At 39.9% G+C, this 13,548-nt stretch overlaps 1 protein-coding gene across 1 annotated transcript in view; it reads left to right on the top strand.

Annotated features, from left to right (window-relative positions):
- The window catches only part of WDR92 (WD repeat domain 92), a 112,831-nt gene that overhangs the window by 91,042 nt on the left and 8,241 nt on the right, over nt 1-13,548 (top strand). The gene's annotated exons all lie outside the window — the stretch shown is intronic.

Raw genomic sequence — 13,548 nt, 5'->3', positions numbered from 1 at the left:
GTGACTCATAGCAATCCGGTGTACAACAGAGCTGAAGCCTGCCCTGTTCTGAGCCAGTCTTACTAACTCCAACACATCTACACCCATTACCCCAGTTACTTTATCAATTCATCTTATCCAGGGTCTTCCTCTCCTGCAATGTCCCTCCACCCTTCCTAGCACAAGGTCCTTCCCCAAGGACACATGCCCAAAATATATGGGACAGAGCTTCATAATTCTAGCCTCCAAGGAGAAACTGGTTTCATCCTCTGCAATACAGATTTGCTTTCTTGGCAGTCTGTGGTATGTTCAAGACTCTTCTCCAGCACCACAACTCAAAGGTGTCAATTCTTCTGTCATCCTTAGTCATTGTCCAGCTCTCTGATGCATAGCAAGTAATTGTGAAGACCATGGCCGGGATCAGGTGCACCTTAGTCCCTAGACTGATATCATTGCTCTGGAAAGGTTCCTGACAGTAGATTTTTCCAGTGCAGTTTATCTTTTGATTTCCTGACTGTGGGTGCCAAGAGTGTTGATTGTGGAGCTGAGCAAGCTGTTAATTGTTAACAACCTCAATCTCTTCTCCATCTATCATGGTGCTGCCATCTGGCCCAGTGGTGAGAATCTTTGTCTTCTTGCTGTTGAGCTTTAATCCACAATCCTTGACCTTCTGCATCAAGCACTTCAGGTCGTCATCAGTTTCAAGCAAGCAAGGTTGTGTCATCTGCATAATGTAGGTTGTTGATGAGCCTACCTCCAGTCCTGATGCCACATTCCTCCTCATAAAGCCCAGCCTCCTGGATGATCTGTTCCGCTTTTATATTGAAAAGGTATGGAGACAAAACACCTCCCTGACACACTTCTTTCCCGATTCTGAACCAAGCAGTGGTTCCCTGCTCTATTCTGAGGCCTGCTTCCTGGTCCAAGTGTAAGCTTCACATAAGCACAATCAAGTGTTCAGGGATCCCCATTCTCCTCAAGGTTAGCCATAATTTGTTGTGATTTACACAGTCAAATGCCTTTGCATAGCCAATAATACATAGATAGACATTCCTTTCGTACTTTTGCTTTCTGCCAAGGTCCATCCAATAGTGTCTCGAGTACCACAACGTCTTCTAAACCCAGCTTGTATTTTGGGTAGTTCTCTGTCAGTGTACTCTTCCAGTCGTTTCTGGATACTCTTCAGCAGGGTTTTGCTTGTTTGTGATATTTGTGATGTTGTTCGATAATTTCCACACTCTGTCCAGTACTCTTTTTTTGGAATGGGAATAAATCTGGATTTCTTCAAGTCATCTGGCCAGGTCCTTGTCCTCCAGATTTTTAGCACAACCTGAGGCAGCATCTTTCTGTTGAAATATGTCAGTTGGTATTCCATCAATTTTGGGGGCTTTATTTTTTGCCAGGTCCTTCAGAGCAACCTGAACTTCATCCTTTATCACCATTGCCTCTTGATCATATGTTGTTTCTTGAAATTCTTCTGTATCAGCGAATTACTTTTGGTATAGATACAGTTTATGAGCATAATTAAGTGTCCTGAGATTCCCATTCTTCTCAATATTAATCATAGTTTGTTGTGATCTACATGGTCCAGTGCCTTTGTGTTGTTGTTGTTGTTATGTGCCATTGAATCGCTTGTGACTCATAGCGACCCTGTGTACAACAGCCCTAAACTCTGCTCTGTCTAGTGCCAGTCGCAATGTCTCTCACTTGCCCCAGTCACTGAATCAGTCCACCTCATAGAGGGCCTTCCCCTCCTGCGCTGTTCCTCCACCCTCCCAAGCATGATGTCCCTCTCCAAGGACCGGTCCCTCCTTATAACATGTCCAAAGTATGTCAGACAGAGCCTCAGAATCCTTGCCTCCAAGGAGCCGCCTGGTTTGACCCTTTCCAGGATGAATCTGTTTGTTTTCCTAGCAGTCCATGGTACCCTCAATACTCTTATCCAGTAACCGCAGCACAAAGCATCAATTCTCCTTCTGTCCTCCTTAGACATTGTCCAACTCTCTGATGCATAACAAGTGATAGCAAAGACCATGGCCTGTATCAGAGGCACCTGAGCCTCCAGAGAGACAACCATTGCTCTTCAGTACTTCGGAGAGGTCCCTAACAGCAGACTTTCCCATCGCAATACATCTTTTTATTTCCTGGCTGCTGGTGCCAAGAGTGTTGACCATGGGGCCAAGCAAACTAAAGCTGTGAACAATCTCAATCTCTTCACCATCCATCCTGATGCTGCCAATTGGTCCAGTGGTAAGAATCTTTGTCTTCTTGACATTGAGCCTCAAACCATATTGGAGGCTATAGTCCTTGACCCTCTGCAGCAAGTACTTCAGGTCCTCCTCAGTTTCAAAAAGCAGGTTTGTGTCATCTGCATAATGCAGATTGTTGATAGATCTTCCACCAGTCTTGGCACATAACAACAACAACAACATTTAATGAAAGAAGGTTTACATTCCCAATTCAGAATTATAGTTTGGGAATTAATCTGTGTTTGGATATTATAAACGTAAGCTTAAGAACATGTATACTTGGGGAGAAATTTCAAGATTACTGTTTAGAATTAAAATTTTTTAATGGATATAATAATTAAAAAGTCATTATTATCTTTGGAGTTTGTTAAAGCTTTTGCACCATTCATCTACAGAAAGTATAATTTTAAATCTAGTATATTAAGTTAAGAAAAATTACCCATTAATTTGACCTTTTTAAAATGAATCCAGAGAATGTGCAAAGCACCAAGGAGAAGCTGAAAGCCTCAAGAATCTTCTAGTGCTGCAAAGAGGGCCTGATAAATAATTACATGATAGAATTGATGAAAAGGGCATAAAACTCATTGCAAACAGTCCATTTTGTCCCATTGTGACCCTATAAGACAGTAGCACCCCCAAAGGATTTCATAGACTGTAATCTTTACAGAAATAGATCAACACCCCTCTCCTCTAGACCAGCTGATGGATTCAAACAGCACCTTGCTCCTTGAAAACTCACTGTGTTGTGTCCTGTCGAATTGAGCATGACTCCTAGCCGACCTTTCAGTGAGTTTTCAGAGGCAGTAATTTGCACAGGAGGAGATTGCCCATCCTTTTCCTGCAAGGCAGCTGATGGGTGAACTGCATTCCTTTAGGATTGGAACTCAGCTTCTTACCCCTAGGCCACCTGAGTCCCCTAGAGGTATGGATAAAAGTAAAAGGAACCCAGAGAGAAATGTGCTTAGGAGGAGGAACAATAGTTTGAATTCAGCCCAATGATATATAGAATTTAAGCCATTGATCCTGGGAGGAAATTTCAAACTTAAGGAATAGTATGAAGAGCATGTAGAGGGAGTGTTGTTAGTTCATTCTGACTTGAGGCTATCTGAGTTTGCATGGTGGAACAGCTCCCTAGAATAGAGTGAAATGCTACTATTTGTAGATTTCCTCAAGTCACTTATGACTAAGAAACCTATAAATAACAGGTCTGGACCTTGCCCTATTCTGCAGCATCTTCATAATCTCCAGCATGATCATGAGAGTCACTGAGTCAGTCCAGCCCTTTGAAGATGACCCTTTTTCTCTGACCTTCGGCCTCTCCCAGGATACTGTCTTTTTGTAAGGACTGGTCCTTGCTGACAACCTGGCCAAAGTGTATCAGACCACATTTCACACTGCTTGCCTCATGGAACATCCTGCTTGTTCCTCTTCCACAACAGATTAATTTGTTCTTCTGGCCCATCACCAACACGCAAGTGAAGGCCTCAGCTCTTCCTTGCCCTCAATCATTGTCCCACTTTCAGATGCATAGGGAGCAACTGAGATTACTGTGACTTGAATCAGGTACACCTTAGTCTTTAAATGTATTTCCTTGCTCTTTAATAATTTAGAGAGCTCCTTGTCAGTTTTCCCCAGTACAGCATGTCTTTTGATTCTTTGATTGTGGTTGCCATGTGCATTCAAGTTAAATTAAACTGTTGACAACCTCAGTCTCTTTCTTTTTTGGATCTGTCAAAATGTGGCCTGTTGGTTCAGTGGTGAGGACTTTGGGTTTTTTGGACATAGAGGTGTAATCCATGTTGAAGGCCATAGTGTTTGAAGTCACCTTCTGCAAACAAGGTTGTGTCATCTATATAAGGTAGTTTGATGAGTCTTCCTGTGCAGTCCCAATGCCACATTCTTCTTCAGATAGTCCACTGCTCTAGTTATTTGCTCAGCATACAAATTGAGTAGATTTGGAGAAAGGATATAATCCTGACACATACCTTTTGTGATTTTAAGTCATATAATGTTCCCTGGTTCTGTTTTTTTAATAGCTGTCTCTTGGTCTCTATATAGGTTTCACATGAACACAAGTAAGTGTTCTCAAATTCTCCTTCTTCTCACTGTCAGCCTTATTATGGTTCCTTGTTTGAAATGCTTTTGCATAGTCAATAGAACACAAGTAAGCATCTTTCTGGTATTATTTGCTTTTAGCCAAGATCTGTCTGACTTCCCATCCTTCAGTGGCCTCTTCTGAATCCAGCATGAAACTTGTGGAAGTTCTTGATCAATGCATAATTCCTACCAAATTTCCCAGCCAAGTTCCTTTTCATTGTTCCAGTCATATGTGAATAATCTTCAGCAAGCTTTTACTTCCTGTGATATTAATGATATTTTTCAGTAGTTGCTGGGACGCCCATTCCTTCAGTGTGGCTTGCACCTGTTCACCATTGGTTCTTGATCAGACGCTACTTCCTGAAATGGTTCCCTGTAGGCCTGTTCTTCATGATGCAGCAACTGTGTATTTCTCACAACTTTTTTTTTATCCTTCCTGCCTCCTTCAATATTTTGACCATAGAATCCTTCAGAATCTGTTCTCTGCTCTTTCAGCTTGAGAGACACTGGTTTTCTAACTTCAGTTCTTTGCACATTTTGTTTTAATTCTTTGCTGCAGTCTTCTCAAGAGCTGCCCTTTGAAAATCACTTTTCCTCTCTCTTCAGCATTTCTTCTCTTTGTTCTGGCTTCTCTACATTCTAATGCAAGTTTCAGAGTCTCTCCTGATACCTGTTTTTGCCTTTTCTTTCTTTCCTGTCTTTATAATAACCCTTTCCTTCCTGCATGGATGGTGATGGTGACATCCCTAATGTTATAGATGACATCATCTATGATGCCATTCATGAGTATTCAGTTCATAATGACTGTTTTTGATGATTTTAGTTCCGTTGGAATAGACTTAAGGTCGTATTTTGGTTCTCGTAGATTTATTTTCATTTTCCTTACCTTTAATTTGAACTTGAATATGGATAGTTGAGTAAGCCTGGTTTTGACTGCTGATAATGACCTTCTTCATTGACTCTTTCCACAGATACAATCAGTCTGATCCTTTGTAGTTTATCACATGAGGTCCATGTATATAGTTGCCATTTATGTTTTTTTTTAAAAAGCTATTTGCATTGAATAAATCATTGATTGTACAGAATCCTGTCATTCAGTCTCCAGTCTCTTTTCTGTCATCAAGGCCATAGTTCCCAACTACTAGTTTTTTGTGTTCCAGTCACCAATTCTCATTAATGTGTCTTGATTGAATGTTCAATTTGAGACTATGAAAGTTGGTAGAAATCATCATTTTCTTCATCTTTGACTTTAGTGGTTGGAGTGTATATTTGAATAATACTTGTATTAACACATCTTCCTTGTATTCATATGGATAGTATCCTGTCACTCACAGCATTGCTTTTCAGGATAGATCTTGAAATGTTCTGTAATTTTGACACGATCTCTTTTTAATTAATCGTTCTAGGCATACTAGATCATAAGATTGCCTGATTAAAAATAGCCAATACCAGTCTGTCTGTCCTCACTAATGCCTAGGTCTTTATGCATTCCATGTCATATTTTGACAGCTTCCAGTTTTCCTAGATTCATACCAGGTGCATTCCAGTTTTCTACTAGTGGAAGTTTGCCCATTTTTAGTGCCTTCCAACCGAGGAGCACACCTACTAGTATACATCCAACAGTGTGCCTCTGTTAGTCAGATCTTCAGTTGCCTCTTATTTCAGAAGTGGATAGCCAGTCTTCCTTCTTAGTCTGGAATCTCCGCTGAAGCCTGTCTACCATGGGTGACCCTGCTGGTATTTGAAGTACTGCTCCAGTATCACAGCAGTAAGCAGCAAACTAGTGTGCCCATAAGGACAAACAGTAACACAAGCAAGCTTTCAGATGTCATGAAGCTACCATACCTGCAATGGGAAATTGAAAAGGAAGCTATCTGGCCAAGATTCAGCGTATCTTCCAGCCCAGCATAAGACGGGATTGAGATGCCCCATGAGGTCACAATTTCTGCTGCTCTTATTGGTGAAGGAGGTCTCAAGCTGTGAGCTAGGTCAGGAGTAGCCCCTCTTCAGTTCTAGGGTGTGTTGGAAGTTTGGGTACCCAGCCTGGAGCAGAGTTTCTTCTGGCCTCAGAAGAGCTTAAGCTAATCTCCTTGACTTTAGTCTGCCTGGATAGGGAATGGTGCGGGCACGGTGTGTGGTCCTAGATGGACAGGGTACAGACTGTCACTTCTGACCTGAGCATTGCCACAAACTTATCTGCTAAGGTGCCCAGTAGGAGCTGAGGGCCTCATTCAGAGGTTCCATCACTAATCCAAGAACTAACTTTAGGTGAAGTATGGCAAAACCTGAGGCTCCGCAAAGAATTTTCTGGAAGCTTCCACGTGCAGATGCAAGCCTGCGTGGACCTGACTGGGAGTACAGCTGGGACTGGCGGGGGTGGGGTTTGTTAAGGACAGTGGTGGTGGGCAGTCACTCCCCTGGTCTTGGGGAGAGGGGCAAGCACCAGGGACAGGGAGGGAGCTGGCCAAGTCCACTGCTGCTGCTGAGGAGCATGTGATGAGGAAAAACTGGAGCGAGAACTTGAGACCATGGCACAGAGAATAGTTTAGATGATCTGTAGACACTGACACTTTGACAGATTTTTTACGAAGATTATGAATTTTGTAAAGAGGAGCAAGCATAGGGCGGTGGTGGTTGGTCTTAGGAGCCATGGAGTTGATTACAACTAAGAGTGACCCTGTGGAGAGCAGATCTGAACCTTGGCCTGCCCTGTGCTATCCTCCCCATCTCACCCATGGTCCAGACCATTGTTATTATCACTGCATCAGGCCGTCTTGTTAAGGGTCTTCTCTTTCACTGTCTCTGCTTTTCCAAGCATGATGTCTTTTTTCCAAGGACTAGCCCTTCCTGACAACATAGCTAAAGTATGTGAGATAAAGTTTTACCACTTTTGCATCTAAGGAGCACCTGATTGCACTTCCTTCAAAACAGACGTAATTGTTTTTAGACAGTGCATGAGATAATCACTAGTCTTCTGTAACTCTGCAAGTCAAAGACATTGATTTTTATGTCATCGTTAATCATTCTCCGACTTTCAGATGTGTAGAATGTAATTGAAAAGACCCTATCAGGTGTACGTTGATCTTTAAACTGGCATCATTGTTCCAAGCACTTTTTTTAAAATCTTTTGCTTTCTTGTCCCTTGCTACGATGTGTGTTGATTGTGGATCCAAGTAAAATAAAATTGTTGTCAACTTCAGTCTTTCTCCATCAATCATGATGTTGCCTATTGGTCTTTTCTTATGTTGAGATATAATCCATATTGAAGGCTATAGTCTTTGATCTTCTGCAGTATTTAAAATCTTCATTTTCTGCAAAGTTGTCTCATCTGCATAGCACAAGTTGTCGATGAGTCTTCCTTCAGTCCTAATGCCACATTGTTCTTCATATAGTTCGGTTATCTAATTATTTGCTCAGTACAGAGAAAAATTATAACTCTGCTGTACACCTTTTGTGCCTTTAAACCATTCAGTGTTCCCTTTTTCTGTTCAGACAGTAGTTTCTTGGTCTAGGTATAGGTTTCGTATGAGCACACTTAAAAGTGCTGGGATTTCTATACTTACTTGTACTGGGCAGTGGGGTAAAAATGAGTGGGAAGAGGAATATGAGTTCAGAAGCCTTTTGTCATATTCCAGTGGGGATAAAACAGAATATTGATTCAAAAGATAATTTTGGAAGAAAAGGAATCAAATTTGTTGTCTAAGAGGAAGGAGGGAAAGGATTAGATCCAGGATCAGTATATTTTAAGGCTGATTGTGTGGTGAATGATATGACTGATTGAAATTCTCAGCAAGTGGTGATGTTTCCAAAAGAAGATGGTGAGGTGAGGTCAGTTGGATGTAATAGGTTGAGATGGTAGTGCACCATCTAAGGTGGAGCCCACAATCAGAAATGCAGTGCTGGAACTGGCTTGGGTTAAGATCGCTAGACGGGTTAGCATAGTCATGGCTGCCTTCTCACTAAACAAATGTTTCCTCAGCAAGAGGTACTTGCGAACATTGACCCTGGACCCAAGCAGGATAAATTTAACTTATAAATCTATGTTAGGTATGATCCTATTGATGCAATTAAATTATGCCAAGTCCCAACTAATTTCAGATTAGCCTTCAAAGATGAGATAATGCCAGAACGTTTTCCAAAATAAATCTTTAAATTTTAATAATTTTCACTTGTTTTCAGTTATAATTATGATCAAAGAAAGTAGTGTTTGTTCTACAAGACCCTACTGTGTTTCCACTGTAGGTGGCCTGGTAGTCTTGGCAGATAACATTTGGAGAGAATGTTTGCTTTCAGCTAGGAATCCAATAAACACATCTACATATCCCTTCTACTTTGACATTCAAGGGAACGAGGTTCAACTTCTTTTTCTATAATATTAAATACAAATTTGAAATTCTGGTGCCCTGCATAGTTCTTAAAATGGGATTCTATTTAACATAATTTTTTATTCTATTTGGTTTTAGTTATATATGTATAGTTTCATAACCATTTTTAAATCTTTTTTTTAATTCACTGTAGCACATTTTCTTCCCCCTCCACCCCATCTGCTTTATCCCACTCCCTCAACCCACCCTTCAGTGCACTCCTTGTTCCAGATTGTTGTCATCCATATAATGCCTAATCACATATTCCTTTCAGGTCGTTCTTCCCCTCGTCTCTTCTAATGAAGTATTCATTATCTGTCCACTCTTTTTCCATTTTCTCCCAAACCCCACCATGTCTGTCCTATTTTATAACAGTGGTGCTATGCAGTATTTGTCCTTTTGTGACTGAGATATATCGCTGAGATAATGTCCCCTAGGCTCCCCTATGTTGTGTAATACTGTGAGTTCTTAGTTTCTTCAGTACCGTGTAATATTTCATTGTGTGAATGTACTGTTGTGTTTGTATCCATTCATTTGTTGATGGGCGCTTGGGTTGCTTCCATGTCTTTGCTATTTGTGAATAACGCTGCAATAAACATGGGTGTGCGTATATGTATTTGAATCATTGCTCTTGTTTCTTTAGTATATATTCCCAGTAGTGGAATTACTGGGTCAGATGCTATTTCTGTTTACAACTTTTTGAGAAAGTACCCGACCGCCTTCTGTCGTGGCTATACCATTTTACTTTCCCATCAGTCCAGTGAAGAAGAATTCCAATTTCTCCACAACTTTGCCAGCCTTTATTATTTGCTTCCCTTTTGAACTTTGCTACTGTTGCTGGGGTAACATGATATCTCAAAGTTATTTGGATTTGCATCTATCTGATAGCTAGGTATTTTGAACATTTCTTCATGTATTCTTTTTGTCTTCTTGGTGTAGTGTCTATTCATATCCCATACCCATTTTGTGATTGGGTTGTTTACCTTTTTCATGTTGATATACTGGAGTATTCTGTAAATTTTAGATATAAGACCTTTATCAGATAAGTGATTATCAAGGGTTTTTTCCCAGCCTGTGGGTTTCCTTCTCCCCCCGTCAGAGAAGTTTTTGATGTGCATAGGGATTTGATTCATCTGTTTTATTCTCTCCTGGTTGTAGGGTTTTCATTATGCTTGGAGAACTATTCTTGCTGTGGATCACATCTCCTAGAGTTCTTCCTAGCTTTTCTCTGATGAATTTTTTTTTTACTCCTAGGACCCTAATCTACCTTGAGTTAATTTTTGTGTAAGATGTGAAGTATGAGTCTTGCTTGAATTTTCTGCAAATGGTTTTCCAATTTTGCCAACACCATTTGTTAAAAGAGATTGTCATTTTCCCACTTAATTGATTTCATCTCCTTATCAAACAGCTAACCATAGGTAGATGGACTGACTTCTGGATTTTCAGTTCTATTCCATTGACTTATGTGTCTGTCACTGTACCAGTACCATGCTGTCTTGACTATAACAGCTGTATAGTAGGATTTAAGATCAGGGAGTGTGATGTCTCCTACCTTCTCTTTTTCAGCACTGTTTTGCTTATTTGAAGTTTCTTTCCCTTCTAGAAATTGGAAATTGCCTTTTCCATCTTGTTGAAGAATGGAATCAGTATCTGTATTGGGATTGCATTGAATTTGTAGATTGCTTTTGGTAGAATTGTCGTTTTTCACAATATTGAGTCTTCCAATTAGTAAGCATGGTTTATTCTCCCAATTATCCATGTCTCTTTTTATTTCCTGTAGTAATATTTTATAATTTTCTTTGTAGAGGTCTCTAATTAGACTTATTCCCAAGTATTTAATCTTGTAAATAGCCAGCGTAATTGGTATTTTTCTTAACTCCATTTCTATTTGTCAATTAGAGAAATCCAACTGATTTTTGTATGTTAAAAACTGTTTTAAGGAGTGTAAAAAGGAACCAGTAAAAACTCTCGAGCGTAAAACATGAAATATTATTTTGGTTTAAGTGAAGAGCAAAGTCTCCTTGTTGTTTACAGTAAAAAACACCAGCTGAACACTCAGTTTATGCCGTTCAGGCGGGGGTTAAATAAATGGAAAGGCACTGCGTGGCAACTGCAAGGATGAACCAATGAGACCTGCGCGTCATCACCATCAGTATTGCAAGGAATGTAAAAAAGCGCTTTTAATAAATAAACCTCCATGTAGGCATTCGTGTCAACACCTTCTGGACACGTAGTTGTTTTTTTCTTTTTTTTTTTTGCTTTTCATCGGCAAAATGAAGAACTAAAATCTGGGAAAACTGCAACTTTGCTGAATTGGTCACCTGTGTCTAATAGTTTTCTCGATGAATCTTTAGGGTTTTCTAAGTAGACTTTCACATCATCTGCATATAAAGATAATTTTACATCATCTTTGCATATTTGAATACCTCTTGTTTCTTTATCTTGTCTTACTGCTCTTCCTGAGACTTCCAGTATAATATTGAATTGGAGAAGTGATAGTGGACATCCTTGCCTAGTTCTTGTTCTCAAGGGAGATGCCTTTAATCTCTCTCAATTGAGAATGATGTTGACTCTTGGTTTTGCATATATACTTTTCATAGTGTTGAAATTCCCTTCTATTCCTATTTTGTTGAGTGTTTTAATCAGGAAGGCCTGTTGGATTTTGTCAGAATCCTTTCCTGCATCAATTGATAGGATCATATGGTTCTTTTTCTTTGTTTTGTTGACGTGCTGAACTACATTATTTGTTCTACTCATTTTGAACCAACCTTTCATACCTATTATGACTCCCTCTTGGTCATGATAAATTATTTTTTTGATGTGCTATTGGGTTCTGTTGGCCAGGATTCTACTGAGGATTTTTGCACCTATGTTCATGAGAGATGGTTTTCTATTTTGGTTTTGTCTTTACCTGATTTTGGTAACAGGGAGTCGAGGAGCAGTCCATCTTTTTCTGTTTTTTGAAATACTTTATGTTGATGACAGTTCTTCTCTGAATGTTCGATAGAATTCACTAGTAAAACTATCAGGTCCAGGCTTTATTAGTTGGAAGTTGGTTTATGACCTGTTCAATTTCTTGTTTTGTAATGGATCAGTTCAGGTGTTCTACTTCAGTCTCTGTCAGTTTGAGTAGTTTGTGAGTTTCTAATGATTTTTCCGTTTCCTCTAGCTTTTCATATTTGTTGGAGTTTAGTTTTAAATTATATTCTGTGCTGTTATGTGCCGTCGAGTCGCCTTTGACCCATAGTAACCCTATGTACACCAGCCCTGTCCTGAGCCAGTCTTGCTGACTCTGACACACCTACCCCTGTTGCCCTGTTTACTGTATCAACCCATCTCATCTGGCGTCATCCTCTCCTATGCTGTCCCTCCACCCTTCCAAGAGTGATGTCCTTCTCCAGTGACCAGTCTTTCCTGGCCACATGCCCAAAGTATGTAAGACGGAGCTTCAATATTCTAGCCTCCAAAGAGAAAACTTGGTTTCACTCTCTCAAGGACAGACCTATTTGTTTTCTTGGCGGTCCTTGGTATGTTCAAGACTCATTTCCAGCACTATAATTTGAAGGCATCGTTTTTTTTTCTGCCATCCTTAGTCATTGTCCAGCTCTCTGAGACAAGTAATTGTAAAGACCATGGCCTGCATTAAGGTACAACTTAGTCTCTAGACTGATGACATTGCTTTTCAGTACTCTGAAGAGGTCGCCAAGAACAGATTTTCCCACTGCAATTTGTCTTTTGATTTCCTGACTGCTGGTTCTAAGAATGTTGATCATGGGGCCGAGCAAGCTGTAATTGTTAACAATCTCAATCTCTTCTCCATCTAAATGTTGCTCCCAATTGGCCCAGTGGTGAGATTCTTTATCATCTTGATATTGAGCTTCAGTCCATATTGAAGACGACTGTCCTTGACCAAATGCTTCAGCTCCTCCTCAGTTTCATCAAGCAAGGTAATGTCATCTGCGTAACGTAGGTTGTAGATGACTCTTCCTCCAATCCTGATGCCACATTCTTTCTCATAATGCCCTACTTCCCAAATGATTTATTCTGCATATAGATTGAAAAAGTATAGAGACAGGATCCCTGACACACTCTATTCCTGATTTTGAACCATGCAGTTTTCCCCTGCTCTATTCAGAGGACTGCTTCTTGGTCCAAGTATAGGTTTCACATAAGCACAATCAATCTCAGATTCCCGTTTTCCTCCAGGTTAGCCACAGTTTGTTATGATCCACACAGTCAAATGCCTTTGTATAGTCAATGAAGCACAGATAGACAATCCTCTGGTACTCTGCTTTCTGCCAAGATCCATCCTTGTTGGATAATCCCATGTTTGTTTGGGATTCTTTTGTTAGCCTTTTTATTTTAGTTAGATCTGTTGTGACGTCACCCCTTTAACCATCTCTTATTTGGATTATCTGTATCTTTGCTTTCTTTTCCTTTATTAGCTTTGCTAATGGTTTGTCAATTTTATTGACCTTTTCAAAGAACCAACTCCTATTCTTGTTGATAGTTTGGAGTTCTTTTCTGTTACATTTACTTCTGACTTAATTTTTAGAAAATTCTTTCTTTTAGAAGTTTAGAAATCTTTTTGCTCTTCCTTTTTTAATTGTTGGAGAAGTTGAGTTAAGTAATCAGTTACCATTGTTTTCATCCCTATTGCTATGATATGGCCTCTAAGTACTGCTTTGGCTTTATCCCAGAGGTTTTGGTAAGTTATGTGTTCATTCTCATTTGTTTCAAGAAAATTTTTAGTCCCTTTTTTCGTTTCTTCTATTACCCATTCATATTCAAGCAGGGCTTAGTTCAGCTTCCAGTTGTATGGTGTTTTCTCCTATTTCCTCCTCTTGTTGATTTCAAAT

Source organism: Elephantulus edwardii, unplaced genomic scaffold (genome assembly GCF_000299155.1).
Source record: "Elephantulus edwardii isolate Elephantulus edwardi_28Jun2011 unplaced genomic scaffold, EleEdw1.0 scaffold00011, whole genome shotgun sequence".
Taxonomy (NCBI): Eukaryota; Metazoa; Chordata; class Mammalia; order Macroscelidea; family Macroscelididae; genus Elephantulus; species Elephantulus edwardii.
This window is presented reverse-complemented; position numbering and strand designations above follow the sequence as displayed.